The 16,236-nt window shown below is 42.0% G+C and overlaps 1 protein-coding gene across 1 annotated transcript in view; it reads right to left on the bottom strand.

The window, feature by feature from the left end:
* The window catches only part of LOC142497663 (paired box protein Pax-6-like), a 40,919-nt gene extending 24,934 nt beyond the window's left edge, over window positions 1–15,985 (bottom strand). Inside the window, exon 1 of the mRNA XM_075605759.1 lies at window positions 15,741–15,985. The gene's annotated coding sequence lies outside the window, so the exon portion shown is untranslated. The remainder of the gene's footprint in view (window positions 1–15,740) is intronic.
* Between the last annotated feature and the right edge of the window lie 251 nt (window positions 15,986–16,236).

The raw sequence follows: 16,236 nt of genomic DNA, 5'->3' as shown, positions 1-16,236 counted from the left end.
CTCTTTTCCTGCAATGATGGCGAGGAACACCCTGCTGGCCCTTCTGGTGGTTAAGGGGTTAAGTGAGCATTTGTCAAACAGCAGAGTTACTAAATATCAAGAGCAAAGGCTGGGAAGGCAAATTCTGAAATTGATCTCCAATCTTCAGCATTCATCTTACTGTGGATTTGGAATTTGTCCTCACACATCTGACCTCCCAAGTAATCTGCTGAAGGGAAGTTTTCTGTAGCTTTTCCACCAATGTTAGTCCATCTACTCCAACCTCAATGATAAAACGTTGCACTTTATTTACTAAACTAGTCAGATGTTCAGGATCTCCCTGCTTCAGCACAGGTGGCTCAAGCAGTCGCTCAGTCTTCGAATGAGCTACTGATTTAGCCACCTGTGCTAAAGCAGGGATATTTGAAAAATGTGACCTTTCTTGAGGACTGAAATTAAGAACCCCTGCACTAAAGTATTATGCACATATCAAGATGCAGAAGAATAAAAACAATGTGTAACACCCATTCCATTTAACATGGTTTACCAAAGATGCATTAAAGTGGAAGCACTCACCAGAGGACTATCTACTGTGCAATAACATAACGATAAGGTGACAGTTTATAAAGTAATAATTACAATATTATTATTTTTTTGTGAGCATGCACGTGTTATTTTCAATGTTGATTTTTTTTTTTTTCAATTGTCGCCAATACAGTATATTCAACCGTGGGGAATGTTGCCTAAATACATATTAGTGTGAAGGAAAGACAGAATGTAAAACGTTTCTTCATAGTAATGCAGTACCTGAGGATCAGAAAGTGGTGCAAGAGCCAAGAAGTATAAGTCTGTACAGGATAAGGTTAAAGTGTGTCTGAACACAGAGAGTGGTCTCAGTTGTTAACCTTCATATAATGTCCTTTCAGCACTGGATCTGAAGGGTAACATGCCTGCTGGAGGCAGGATGGCTTGGACATGAGCTTCCCAGGGTCAGGTTTACATTTCCGCCTTAGGGTATCCAACCCAAAGGGGCTGCATGTTTAATAGAGGGTAACTACTGAATGAAGCGCTTTGGTATTAAGAAGAGGTGTGTGTGTGTGTGTGTGTGTGTGTGTCTATATATATATATATATATATATATATATATATATATATATATATATATATATATATAATAATAAAATGACATCAATGATGGCAGCAATTGCAATCCAATATAACCGGCAATATATAACCCACTTCAGATTAACACCTTCAGTAGACTCCTTTTTAATTTTCTCATTTTAATACTAACAGCCAGATACACAAAGCTCTGTTAAATCAGCGAGCGCCATTACTCCAAACTGACGTTATTTTCCAGTGGTTAATGCATATCCACGCTAATTACACTAATTATATGCAAAAACAAATTCCGCTGTATGTCTCATGAACCTAGGCGTAACATCACGTTATCGGAGTTCAACGTGGCATTCTCTTCCAACAGAGAGTCGTTAAATACCTCTTCGCATGACCCAGTCAGAGCCTGAAGTTGATCTAACTAACGTAAAGTAGAGTCCCTGCGTTAACCAGAACAGACCTTAGTTAGAGGATATGCAATGTTAGGCCGCGTCTATGGTTATTGTTATTGCGATCAGATTGACGTGTCTCTATGAGGCTGTCTTTAGAGCGCGGGGCCGTGCGTGTGACCAGCGGCGCCGGCGCTCGTGATGCGCGAGGAAACAAATACATTTGTTTCCTCGCGCGATGCCTTGCACGTGAGCGATCTGCCCAATGAGGGCGAACCAGCTCTGTGATGTCACGGCCACGACACGCCCCCCGTTGTCACGTCCAACTACAGGGCACACATTGTTCCAGCTAGAGCCAAGCGTGAAGCCCCTCGCACTATCGTGCGCATGCCAGGACCCACCATGGACCCAGCCTTAGGGGGAATGACACTAATTGAGTCGGAATTGAGTAAGAGGAAGGGGGAATTGAGTGTCAGGACGGGGGGATGAGTGAGAGGAGGAGGGGGGGAGGATTGAGTGAGAGAGGGGGGAATTAAGTGAGAGGAGGGGGGAATGAGTGAGGGGAGGGGGGATTGCGTGAGCGGAGGGGGGGATGAGTGAGAGGAGGAGGGGGAGGAGGATTGGGTGAGAGAGGGGGGAATTGAGTGACAGGAGGGGGAATGAGTGAGAGGAAGAGGAGGGGGAGGAAGATTGAGTGAGAGAGGAGGGGGAGGATGATTGAGTGAGAGAGGGGGGAATTGAGTAAGAGAATGGGGGAAATGAGTGAGAGGAGGAGGAGGGGGTGGAGGATTGAGTGAGGGAGGGGAATTAAGTGAGAGGAGGAGGAGGATTGAGTGAGAGAGGGGGAAATTGAGTGAAAGGAGGGGGAATTGAGTGAGAGGAGGAGGATTGAGTGAGAGGAGAATTGAGTGAGAGGAGGAGGGGGAGAATTGAATGAGCGAATGAGAAGGGGAGGGGGGGGCAGTAGGACAGTGTCCCACCAAATATTTGTGTGGGCCTGAAAAAAGGTTGGCATCCCCTGGTCTACTGTATGTAAAAAGTAGAAAATTATTGCGCTAAGGCAATGTGCCCCAACGCACTTTGTACGACAGTAATTAAGAATTGACAGCCATAATTACTCATGCAGTACTTAGTTAGTTTAGATGACTGTTTGCAATAAACCTCATTGCAGAGAGATCTCGAAAACATGTATCAAGGCAAAAGTGATACGTTATGGGGCAGAAATTGCACCCGATTTATTAAAGAAAAAATACTAGTGCTTTGAATGCACATTTTCTTCGATACACTTGTAGTGTTTTTGTCCCATAATTTCACCCTTTTTACCTTGATACTTAGTGGAGTTACTTAAAGTGGGCTATGTATAAACGTATTAAAAGGCTTAACTTAATGAACAGCACAAAAACAAATATTGAATACTGAGCTTGTGATTGAGCCACTTCTGCTAAAGCAGGGACTGATTGAGCCACCTGTGCTGAAGCAGGGATATCCTGAAACCCTGACCTCAGGCTTGAGGACTGGATTTGAGCATCCTTGCACAAGCTGATGCAAACAGGGCAAAAGAGGTCAAATAAAAATAGCTTACTGATACATAGTTGCTAAGAGACACATTTCCTTAAGACCTCTAAGCGTTCATTTTGCAATAAAAATGTCCATTGCATCACTTTGAACAGAAAAATCAGCAATGCATTGCGCACCCTTACCACAGGGGGGCGCAAACTTTTTTCCCTGCGCCCCCCTGCCGGCGGTTCCCCTCTCTCCGCGCCCTCCCCACCCTCCACCCCCGCTTACCTCGGCTCCGACGGCACGATGGGAACGTGACATCACATGATCTCGCGGCGTCATTTAATTGAAATGCCTTCGTGAAGCGTGCGGGGCCTCTGTAAACCCCACGCCCCCCCCACAGTCAGTCTCGCACCCCCCCTGGGGGTCGCGCTCCTCACTTTGCGTACCGCTGCCTTACCACATCACAGAGAATACTTGCAATACATGTATGATAAGAACGACGCTGATCGGGTTACCACAGTGAAAAGATCCAGAGCGCATGAAATTGCAAAGAAAAGAAAATATATGAAATTACATCTTGCGAACACAAAAATAACCAAGGCCCATTCAGACCCAAACGGTGGTTATTTTTGTGTTTGTGAGATTTAACACACTTTGTTGTCTTTGGAATTTTGTGCGCTTTTTGTCACTCGCCGCGTTACTTTAGAAGGAGCAATCCAAGCCGGCGATTTGTTTTGTGATTATTATTTTTTTCTTCATTTTTAACAGAGGATTGAAGCAGTGGGTCTCCGGAGCTAAACCCCATTAATTTCAGCTCCGGGGACCACCTGCTTCCAGAGATACTTACATCCCAAGGGGGTGCCGGTATCTCCTGCAAGTTTAAAGCTCCCGCGTCATGTGGACCTTTGACGTCACGACCGGATGACATCACGACCGGATGACGTCACGACTTCCTATTGGCCCGCAGCTCTCCGGAGCTTTGAAAAGCGTCAATTACGTGATCCACTGAGCGGAGCAGCTACCGGCACCCCCTACGTAAATATCTCCGGAAGCAGGGGACCCCGGGAGCTGAAATCAATAGGGTTCAGCGCCAAAGACCCCATGCTTCAAACCTATGTTTAAAAAAAATTGCACACAATCACCTCTTTGGATTGTCTCTTTCAACTTGGACCTTAGAGACCCCACTTTATTTACACAACAGAACAAATCCCATCTGGGGTAAAATGATTCCCAAAAGATGACATGTGTTTTTAGGGGCCGTGGGAGAGCTGGCCAACACTTGGAGATGTAATACAGATGCATCCTGTGGTGCATTAAGTACAGAACATGATTAAACATTTATTTTATTTATTTATAAAATATTTTACCAGGAAGTAATACATTGAGAGTTACCTCTCGTTTTCAAGTATGTCCCGGGCACAGAGTTACGACAAATAATACATGGTTACAAATACAGTTACATAAATGAGCAGGGTATACATTATATACAAGACATTGCGTGCACAGTTAAAGAAAATACTGTATATGTTATGGGCGAATGAAACAGTTACAGACCAGATTAAAATGTGTGACAGCCTTAGATTTGAAAGAACTTAAACTGGTGGTGGATGTGAGAGTCTCTGGTAGGATGTTCCAGTTTTGGGGTGCACGGTAAGAGAAGGATGAACGTCCGGATACTTTGTTGAGCCTTGGGACCATGAACAGTCTTTTGGAGTCTGATCTCAGGTGAATAGTGCTGCAAGTGGTAAGGGTGAGGAGCTTGTTCAGATAGCTGGGTAGCTTGCCCATAAAGAATTTAAAGGCAAGACAGGAAAGGTGAACTTTGCGCCTAGACTCTAGTGATGACCAATCTAGTTCTTTGAACATTTCGCAGTGATGTGTGTTGTAGTTGCATTGGAGAACAAAACGACAAATTGAATTGTATAGGGTGTCAAGTTTGCTAAGGTGGGTTTGAGGTGCTGAGCCATGTACTATGTCTCCATAGTCAATAATTGGCATTAGCATCTGCTGTGCGATACGTTTTCTGACCAGGAGACTTAGGGAGGATTTGTTCCTGTAAAGTACACCTAGTTTGACATAGGTCTCGGTTGTCAGTGTATCAAAGTGCATCCCGAATGTTAAGTGGGAGTCAAACCATATGCCCAGGTATTTAAAACTAGTGACAGGGGTTAGGGTGGTGTTAGTGTTGGTTCTAATCTGGAGCTCAGTCGCTGGCATCTTAAAAAATGTAGTCTTGGTCCCAAATACCATTGTTACAGTCTTGTCATAAACATACACATGTAAGATTGGTCACTCATACTATGTAATGCATCCAGTAGTCCTTGTTTATGATGAATAAGGTACGATTTTATACAGCATGCCCATGCACACAGAAGCCTACAATAAGGTGGAATAATGACTACAGATATTACAGTAAATATTTCAGTAAAATCTCTGTCCCGGAGAGCTGGAAGTCCAGTTCCCTGTGTTTGCTGTGAACAGAGCAATGTAGGCTTGGATTAGTATTATAGTCAATAGCCAATATCATGCAATTTCTATTATATAAAAAAAAAAATAGCAAAAGGAATGACATACAAGAAAAGTCCAGTAGTTACAAGAAAATAGTTTTTATTTATAATGAAAGCTCATTCATATTCCAATTTAGCACATCCTACTAGTGGTTTTATGGTTAGTAGCTCCTCTAAACCCCAGTACCCTTCTTGCCACTGCACAAGTTGGGTATAATATATGAAAGTCTTCCAAGTGCAAACAAGGGAAATATTGAGCAGATAAAAAATGCACTATATATATTTATTAAAGTAAACACTCCCGCTGCTTTCGATATTGTTGGGGGGTTTGATAAATGTGGAGCAGTTTCTTTCCTCCAATTTTGCAGCCAGAAGTCTTTTATACATCCCCCCCCTCTTCGTGTCTACCTGCATCACCCCTTGACCAAGTGATCTGCTGTCCTTCAAGCTCCTAAGGGTAAGATAAACCAGCCACACCTACAGATACAGCTAATGCCAGTGGTAATTTTGGTATAATATTGGGTCATACTGAAATACATTGTGCCAATATTGTTTGAATCGTCTATGATACGCTGTGTTATCAGGGTGGCCAAGGCTGCAGTTCTGTACAATATATTGGATACAAGTTACAACCTTCATACGCTGTCTCTTACCACATCATGTTTGAGGCTAAGTCCCCGCTGGCGCTGAGCGCGCTCATGCTTGGAGAGCGCTCCAAGCATCAGCGCCAGGTGTCCTGTTGGGCGCGGGGGAGGGGGGGCGGCATTGCGGTGAGTTGAGCGCGCGAGTAAGTATAGATTTTTTGTTTATCTTAACGCTGATCGCGGCTGAGCGTGTGTGCATGCGCACGAGCGCCGCGCGCACCGCGTGAGTGGGGACTTACATATATCTATATATGTAAGTCTCCTCCGCAAGCGCCGCCCGCTCAGCGCTAGCGGGGACTTAGCCTAAGGAACAGACTCTCCGAAGATGTACAGGCATACCCCGGTTTAAGGACATTCACTTTAAGTACACTCGCGAGTAAGGACATATCGCCCAATAGGCAAATGGCAACTCACGCATGCGCCTGTCAGCACATCCTGAACAGCAATATCGGCTCCCTGTCTGTACGGATGCTGTGCGCAAGCGGGGAGACTATAGAGCCTGTTACAAATGCCTTATTTACATCAGTTATGCACGTATATGATGATTGCAGTACAGTACATGCATCGATAAGTGGGGAAAAGGTAGTGCTTCACTTTAAGTACATTTTCGCTTTACATACATGCTCCGGTCCCATTGCGTACGTTAATGTGGGGTATGCCTGTATTAGGAAACACAGCACATCCAAGCATTATTAAGAATATACACCATTCACTTTATTTTTCATTCCAGTTCTCATTAAAGGGGCGTTCTCTGTTGCCATCTTTTTTGTTTTGCTTTAATAAATGCAACAGTTCTATACCTTTTTAAGGCAACGTAATTATGTAAGCTGCCAATCGATCTGTTCTCCCGTGATCGATCGGCGAGGATCCTGCTTCCCCCGGACACCCAATATGTCTGCCTATTTCAAAAGAGAAAGTGCTGTGCTTTTCTAAATGGTTGCTATAGTTACCCAAGGACACTTAACTAATTAAAAAGGGCATAAAGAGTGAAAAAAATATATACAAATATATGTATAAAAATACAGAAAGACCGTAAGGTTTATCTAATACTACACAACTGATTTATTAAAAAAAAAAAAAAACACATTGTGTATGTAGGTTTGCCAGGTGGCTTCTCCAAAAATAGTGGACACAATGGTGAAAGATGCAACGCACTCAAGACACATCACACACACCTCTCCGCTCCATGCTATTTCCTCCTCTCCTTGGCCCCACCCTGAGGCTCCTGACATCTCCTCCTGATTGGCTACATTACCCAGCAGTAGCCAATCAGGATGGAGGAAGCTGTCCGGCCCCCTAGCAACAGCCCTGCTCTCTGCCTAATTGGGGAAATCCTGCGGCCCCCCAAGCCGGTTAGGTCACTATGTCCAGAGAGGTGATAATGGTATACACATACATGTCCAGTATGCACAATTACCTCTATTTGTTTACTGGACATAGTGTCCAAATACAGGACAGTCCGGTTTAATACTTGACACCTGGCACCCCTATAATATATATATATATATATATATATATATATATATATATATATATATATATATATATATGTATATATATATATATATATATATATATATAACTGCATTTTTATTACAAGGTCCTTTCTCCCAAATATAACTATAAAAGGATAAGGCATACAATGTAAAAGTGGCCAAAACGAATCTAAACCAGCTATTTAAAGGATATTCCTATATAAGAATAAATGGAAATGATTACGAGAAAGTTTACAAAGGCGTCTTAAAAAGGGACATAACAATGTCTATTTCAATCTTGAGTACACTTTAACCCATGGGTAGTGGTTCCCAACGTCAGTCCTCAAGAACCCCCAAGAGGCCAGGTTTTAATCATATCCCTTCTTCAGCACAGGTGGCACAGTCAGTGGCTCAGTCCTTTTGACTGAACTATCTGTGATCAAGCAGGGATATTCTTAAACCCCGACCAGTGGCACGCTCTTGAGGTCTGGAGTTGGAAATCACAGCCATGGAGGTTAGATTCCTCTTCACGTACATAGTAGTACAAAGCACATTCCTTCCTTCTCCCACAGAAACCATCTTTGCCATCTTTCGGAATGGCGTAGTTCTCCCTGATCTGCTCAAACTACGCACTCCCAAGTCCTGAGAATTACCTGCCCATTGTCCTTAACTTTTTAAAACACAGTAAAAAAAAAAAAAGCATTTATTAATAAAATATATGGGGGTCTTTGTGTAGCAAAAATTAGGAACAAAATTAATCCCGACAAGGTGTAAATGCATCAAATGACTCCAATGTTGCAGAGTTTCTGCTTGTGATTTAGGGTCTGTCAGTGGTAGGAGATAGGTGGAAGTTACATGCTGACACACAGGATGTAATGGGATGCATCAAATTCGGCGCCTTTTTTTTTCTCCTTTACCCTAAGTTATCATGTCTGCCTGTTTTTTGTTTTTTTTTGTTTTTTTTTTGTAACTCAAAGTTTTTTCATTTTCATAGGGGTAAGGAATTTATGGATACAGAAATTTAAAAAAAAAAAAGAGGGCGTGGGATAGGGGGTTAGGTGCATTTACAATCCAATGTATAGTTTACCGTTTCATAATGCACATGTACATGGTTTAGACTGCTACATTACAGGGGTTCATTAGGACTAGTGGCATACTTGAGTGAATCCGTCATTAACAGCATATTACTAGCTACTAACCTCGATTGGGTATTGTGGAAAATCCATGGTTAACATATGTCTGTAAAGCCAGACTGTTTATCCTCCAGAAAGCGTGTGAGCGTCTCCATAATCATAATATCATTAACCTTATCCCTGACAGTCTTAATTGACGGTGGATTCACCTGCTTCCAGTGACTCGCAATTTTAATTTTTGGCAGCTGAAAATATATGTTTTGTCAGAGCCTCTGTATTTCTGTCTCAGCGTTTCTGTATGTCTGCCAGGTTTTTAATGGTGTAAGTCTCCCCGCCAAACAATGCGAGTGAAAAGTAGTAACATCACCCATGTTTTTTTTTTTTTTTTACAAACGCCCAGAAGAAGCATAAAGTGGTACAGTGCATCAAAATACACTTTGCGTTGCTTTGATGTGTAAATTCCATTGTGTGTATGTAAGGACTTTCAGGTCCACCGTTGTTTACAGTTTATACTGCAGTATACTGCAGAACCAACCAATCATATAGATACTTCTGCGGTGGAATGTGATATGTCTGGCAATCCCTATTACCTGGCAAGCCTCCAATATGGAAAAGGTATTTAAAACCACCTTGTCAATGGGGCACAAAAGCTATGACCTGGACGGCTGGATCTATGGTATGCATTGGGGATCTGCCCTCTGGCATCATACTCAGTAGTAGAGTTATCATGGAAAGTGTGGAATATCTTGGGAACCTGGCTAATGTCCCATTGTCTCAGAGTCAGGGCAGACTTGCACATGGCACGCGTTTGCTATATGCCGATGGCTTTAGTTGATAATGCCGAGGGCAGCAAGGTAAACTCAGCACCCACATGTTGAAACCAAAGAGGAGCGCACTTGTTCTTCCAGCACCCAGTAGTGTGCTGACTGCAGTAAAAATAGAACTGGAAACAAAAAAAATTGCTGTTTGGAATAATAGAGGTTGTAATTACAGCCAAATATAAATGCTGGGATTATTCTATTTGCCAAAATATCGACAAGTAGTTTGTTGGAAATATTGGCAGACTGATGTTTTAAGTAAAACTTAAGCTTTATCACACCACTCTCCTACGGACTGTACAGAGCAATGGTTCCTTTTCAGACACATCCTTTTAGTGCTGGGCCTCTATTCTAATAGTGGCAAGGAACGGGCAATCAGGAAAGTCCCTCTCAACACCAGAGGTGCTTTAGTGTGAAAAAGGTCCCCGATAATAGAGAGCACGTGTGCATAGAAATACTGTAATACACTGAAACTCATGTGCACTGTATGTATAGGTAATAAAGCATATATTATTTATAACAACATTTATATAGCGTCCTTATCCAGGGCGCTATACGTTAGTTAGTACAGACACAATCTATGATTGTGGTGGTTGAGGCACAGGGAGATAAAGTGACTGGCCCAGGGTCACAAGGTGCTGTCACCGGGAATTAAACCAGGCTGCCCTGATCCAAACTCAGTGTCATTGTTTTTAAGAGTCAGTGGGGGTTATGCACTAAGCAGTGATAATTGCTTTTAAGTGAGATAAAAAGCCATAATAGCATGATATTGCCTGCTGTGATATTCACAAAGCAGTGATAAGTCTTTTAAGTGAGATAAATGCCTTTATAGCGTGATACTGTCTGCTGTGAGATTCACAAAGCAGTGATAAGTGCTTTTAAGTGGGCTAAAAAGACATTATAGCACGATACTGCAGTTATCACTGCTTTGTGACTCTCACAACAGGCAGTATCACGATATAAAGGCATGTATCTCACTTAAAAGCACTTATCACTGCTTAGTGCATAGCACCCAGTGTCTTTACTCACTGAGCCGCTCCTTCTCAATATGCCTATTCTTCCCAATTTCTATTCTCTGATTCACTTCACCCGTTGGCTTCCTGTGGGCCCTGACCAGTGCTGAAAGGCTCTCTGCCAGCAAAGGGTTTAAAGTAGGAGTGGTCAACTCCAGTACTTAAGGGCCACCAACAGGTCAGGTTTTAAGAATATCCCTGCTTCAGCACACGTGGCTCAATAATTGTCTGAGCCTCTGATTGAGCCACCTGTGCTGAAGAAGGGATATCCTTAGAACCTGACCTGTTGGTGGCACTCGAGCACTGGAGTTGGCCACCCCTACCTTAAAGGCAGGCTCATTGGAAGGCATTCCCATCCCAATCATTACCAGTATTAATGCCAACATACATTTTATTGGCTCGAGGCTTTTGGAAATTGTAATGACTCCATTCAAATATATTTTTATATCCTGTTGCCCCTTTTTTATAAACTTTGAGAACAATGAAAGCATTGAAGTAGCATTTCCGGCTGCTCTGTTTTTTCTTTAGAGGATGGTACCCAGGAGGTCCCCGGAGGGGAACGGTCCTGTTTTTATAGCTCCTGGACCCCCTAGGTTCCCGAGATATTTACTGGTGAAGATACTAGCATTTCAATCCCCTCCAGGGGAAACAAAATGGGTGTTCAAATGTCTCACATCACGCGGGCCAATGGGAATTGCACCATTATCCATGGTGCCTTTCCATTGGGCGCCCATTTAAATCCCAGCGCGAAATCAGGAAGTGATACTGGTATCTTCACCAGTAAGTATCTTTATTGCAAGTGACAAGATGGAGGCACAGCGTTTCAGGGGACAACGCAGGATCAACCCGAATATTGTGACCCAGTGAAATAAATACCCTCTTACACACAAACCCTCCTCGCCATCTTTTTGTCGCCACAGCAAGTTGACGTCACACTAGTTCCGCATGCAGCGATGTCACATATATTTAGCATACATCCTCAGCGTATGCACACAAAACAGAAAGCAGATGGAAGGTAACAAACATAGTCATTTGCGTCAACCATATAAACCCAGCAGTCCATGACTTGAATAGAATATTGAGGATGATAGATTTAATTAGTATACCAATACTGTAGTAATAAACTGCTTCAAGCGGCTCACAACTGCAAAATGAAATTGGCGACTGCAGAGCTATGTCAGCCATCTTTACTGCTTACCACGGAGAGCCTACACCAGTATTTCTAATGTCCTTTATTGTCTGTTCCTTATGAAAACGTGTTCAATCTCCGATAACCCTTGCTCATCGTGTGGTTATATATTATGCTAGTCCTGAACATACACACACAGTGGTCTGCATGTCACAAGTACCAGTAGTGATCCTGTTTGATTGCAGAAGCACTAAATGTATGTATAATGTGACAAGGCCAGCGTGACTATTCTGCATCATTGTAACAGCTAGGAGGAGACGCCTCGTGAAACAGCCATTTCTTTGAAAGAAATAGGTACGACCTGCAGTAGCTTGGTGAGTAAAATGAAGTACAGTATTACTAATTACACTGTTCCACAGCTGTGAATGTGAGGCATAAACAGGCAGGTGAAGTCTGACATATATCTGCGGAACCAGATGGATACATGTATTTTCCTCTTAAACATGTTGTGTTGCTGTGTTGTTGTGTTGCTGTGTTGTTGTGTTGCTGTATTGATGTGACTGCAGTTGCAACTTTCTCTGCATCAACCCAGACGGTGATCAACATACACAGACTGTATAAAAGGTCAAGAAACCGCATCACTGGTCAATGTGGCTGTAATTGGGTCTGATTTAAAAACCAATCTACATTTCTGATGCATTGGGATCATTCTCTTCGGGCTTTATTTGAGGAAAATGTATACAGTAATTATGACAAGGGAACAGAAAAGGGGAATCTTTCCAAAATAAAGAAAGTGGAAAAGTAAGTGTGGGATAGAAAATACGGGACGGTGCACTTTGTCAGGTAGAAGGTGTGCAAAGGAGGAACTGAGAGAATGGAAAGAGGAAGAGTCAGTCTGGGTCATTTATTCCTAGCAATAAGTAGCACAAACTGCTGAATGTGGGATACTGCAATACTTAAATGATCTCAATTTAATGGAGTAACCAATATGCACTTCCACTTTCCATACCAGAAAATACGCTTTGCGTGTACTAATGACGCTGGGTTAGGATTGACAGGTAAAGTAGAATTAATGATGGATCATTGGTGGGGAAAAAACCATGATCAACGCATTTTAAACCAAAACTCTGGAAAACGGTCTTAAATTAAATATCACACTTTGCATGGAAAAAAACAATGTTTTAAAGAACCCTCCTGTGCCGAAAATATAATGAAAAAGGATTTAACTGTTTCAACCGGAATAATATTACGACCAGAGGACCTTACACTTATAAAATTCAATGTACATTTAACGGCGGCTAGATGCGCTGTAGCAACAGCGTGGAAAAGACACACCCGCCCTGCAGAAGGAAGGTTATTAGAAGGGTCAATGATGTTCAATTAATGGAGAAACTCACCTCATTCTTGAATCATACCACAAGGAAGTATGATAGGGTCTGGGAGCCCTGGGATGCTGGATAGGGGTATGACCCCGGAAGGAGAGAGGGTTTGGGAGTGCTGAGTGTAAAATATGGTGTTTATCAAATGTTGTAATATATTTTATGTGACTGTTGTGTTTGTAAGAAATGTGATACAAAATTGTTGTTCCCCCCCTTCCCTTTTTTTTCTTTTTTGTACCCCTTCCTTCCCCATTTGTTTAAAAAATCTAATAAAAATACAAGTTTAAAAAAAAAAAATCAATGTACATTACAAGCCACTATGAGAAAGACGTATACTTTTGTATAAGAAACTACTGGAATGGTAAACAAAGCCATATATCCGGTAATGTAGAAAAGGACGTTTTGGGTGTATACATTAGGAATTACCTGGACAACTCACAAGAGAGAGAGATATTTTGGTGCACAAACTGATGAAGATAGTATGGGTCACTTGTTCACTTTAAACTAAAAGTAAGTTAATAACCTTACACTGTATTATTTGGAGAATTAGGTACTGTACTTTTTGCCGTGCGCTTCCATTAATAATAGCATTGACATATGTTTTAACGTATGAATCATATTAACTACCCTTCTTCTCATTTTTATTCGTGCTATTAGAACAATTACAAAGCACCCTGTATGAATAATTCTTGTTTTCTTTTTCCTGAGACTCATACCATGCTTATGAAAAATTACTATGCAATTGCAGTATTAATCAACCAGTTCCATTAGGGTATTTCCTCCTGAGTATTAAACATGCCTCTTAACCTGCACCTGCCAGAAAGGTTCTATCATTCGAGTGATTATTTATTGCATATACACTATTTGCTCTCTACATACTCCGTTTGTACTGAAATCCAGTGCTGGAAGCGTATTGATACTTGTTGGTACCATTTTCGTATTTATTATTTTTCTTAATTACAATGTGTTACTTTTTGGTTCTGCTTCATTATAAGAGATCGGTGCATTTAAAGAAAATATCTCCAAGCGTAAAAAATTTTTTTTACGAAGTTGGTTTCAAAATCTGTATGTCACAAGATATTCACGCAGCCTTCAAAACCGTGAAAGTTCCTTGCATTGAATTATACGTTCTATGCAAAGGAATGAGGGGAATGAGGGGTAGGGACTTAAGAAGCATTAAAACAGAGAGAAGGAAAAGGAACAAGAAGATTCAAATAAGTGGGGGGGGGGGGGCATGGAAAGAAGAGGCACAAGAATAGAAGCTGGTAACAGATGAGAAGAATTGTAGAATTATTTCCGTATTAATAAATATATATTTTCTTCCATGGCACTGAAAATGTACACAGTGCTGAACATGGAAATTTGCAGACACAATAACTCTGATTCCACTGGGAGTTTATGGATTATTTTGGTGCCTGAGGCAGCAACCTTAAAGCGACTTGTTCTAGGTCTCAAGGAGAGAACACTTGGGTTTTAACCATGTCCACCTGCTTCAAAGGCATTGACAATATTACCACTGAGTTATTATGAATCCTTTCATCGCAATCACCTATTACACTGCAGGAATTGGGCTTGGCGCACTTTATTTTTGCTTCGAAAAAAAGAGGATTATCTGTTGGTAATTAAACTACTGCAGTGACTCAACAAATATTCACATACTGTAGCTCCTAAAAAGCAGGTGTTACCATCAGCGTTCACCCAGTATATTCCAGGGTCAATGAGTTTACATACAGCTACAGCAGGGAGCAGGGCAGCCAGGCAAACCCTTTAACACATTCTTGTACACAGGGGGAATATCAATAGCTTCACAGCTCTCTTAAAAGGTCTCAGGTCCATGTGAGCCTGCAAAGTCACTTAACCTGCTGCCTGTTGCACCAGCACAACTATACTGCCTGTATATTTTCAACTGTTTGGAACAGAGATTCAAAGTGCCTGTTTTAATATATGTAGAGGGATGAAAACGCTGACCGTGTGATGTGAATATACATGATTATAAATTTTTATTTTCATAAAAGTCTAATGTTGCTATTTAAAGGGCGGTGTAAGGGAGAAAGGTGGAAAGGTGAAAAGGTGTCAAAACACTGTCACAGAGAGTTGCGGCGCATAGAAGAAAAACAGGACTAATAACCCAATGCAGTGTGTGACCCTCCTGTGCTATAGGGACTAAGCAATTATATATTTTGTTCCTACCTGGAAAACAGCTTGCTAGTCACTCAGCATATACAAGGATCCCACCAAAACTTTCTAAGCCTTTCCTGAACACTTGAGAACAGACTTGATTCTACAAACTTAACACACACACACATACACGCACGTATAGCATGGAATTTGGTATTTTACGTACTTGGTTAAAGTGCTAAAAAAAAGTAATAATACAGAATGCAGCAGAGTATAATTAGGCCATAAGGAATATTATCAAAAGGATTAAGCTATATTGGGAGGGGGGGGGGGGGAAGCAAGGGATACATTTCAAAATAATTTATCAAAGTTATTTTATTCTCTAAAAAATTTAAACTGCATATTTCATAAAAGTACAGTCACTTCATTACCATGGCACGTTAACCAATGCACCGTTCAATCTTCTGTTCACCAGCCCTTTGGCTATAAACTAAAAGCAGAGAAGGAAGTAGGGAAGAGGGAAGTTTGTTCTATCACCTTTCAGAGGCAGGAGCTCTTCTGCGAACCCGGGCACATCTCCACACTTACGGGTCTTCCTCAACCACAGCTGGCAGCCGCTCCAAATGACTGTGCCACTCTGAAGCAGTAATGAATAAATACGTTCTCGGAGCTATGAAAACCAACAGGATGGTTCCTCTTGGTGACACTTGTACTAACCATTAATGTCATGTTTGAACTTAATTCTACAGAATGGTTGGGGGAAGGGTGGGAGAGAGCGAAAAGGAGGGGAGTAGGGGAATGCATAGCGAAAGGGAGGGGAAGGGATAAGAGTAATGAAGGGATGGGAAAAAGGGGAGGAAAGATAACAGCAGTCCCCGAGTATCAGCCATGGTCTGTTGGCTGAAGAGATAGCTGCTGAGGTTTGTGGCAGGCCTGTCAACTCCAGTCAGGGTTCGAAATGGGCAGCAAATACATACGTAACTAAACTGAGCTTGTTTCTGACACACAGCAGTATCAGGCAAAGCATCAGTGC

The sequence above is a fragment of the Ascaphus truei genome, chromosome 6 (assembly GCF_040206685.1).
Source record: "Ascaphus truei isolate aAscTru1 chromosome 6, aAscTru1.hap1, whole genome shotgun sequence".
NCBI lineage: Eukaryota > Metazoa > Chordata > Amphibia > Anura > Ascaphidae > Ascaphus > Ascaphus truei.
The sequence above is the reverse complement of the archived record's forward strand: the minus strand, read 5'-3'. Positions and strand labels throughout refer to the sequence as shown.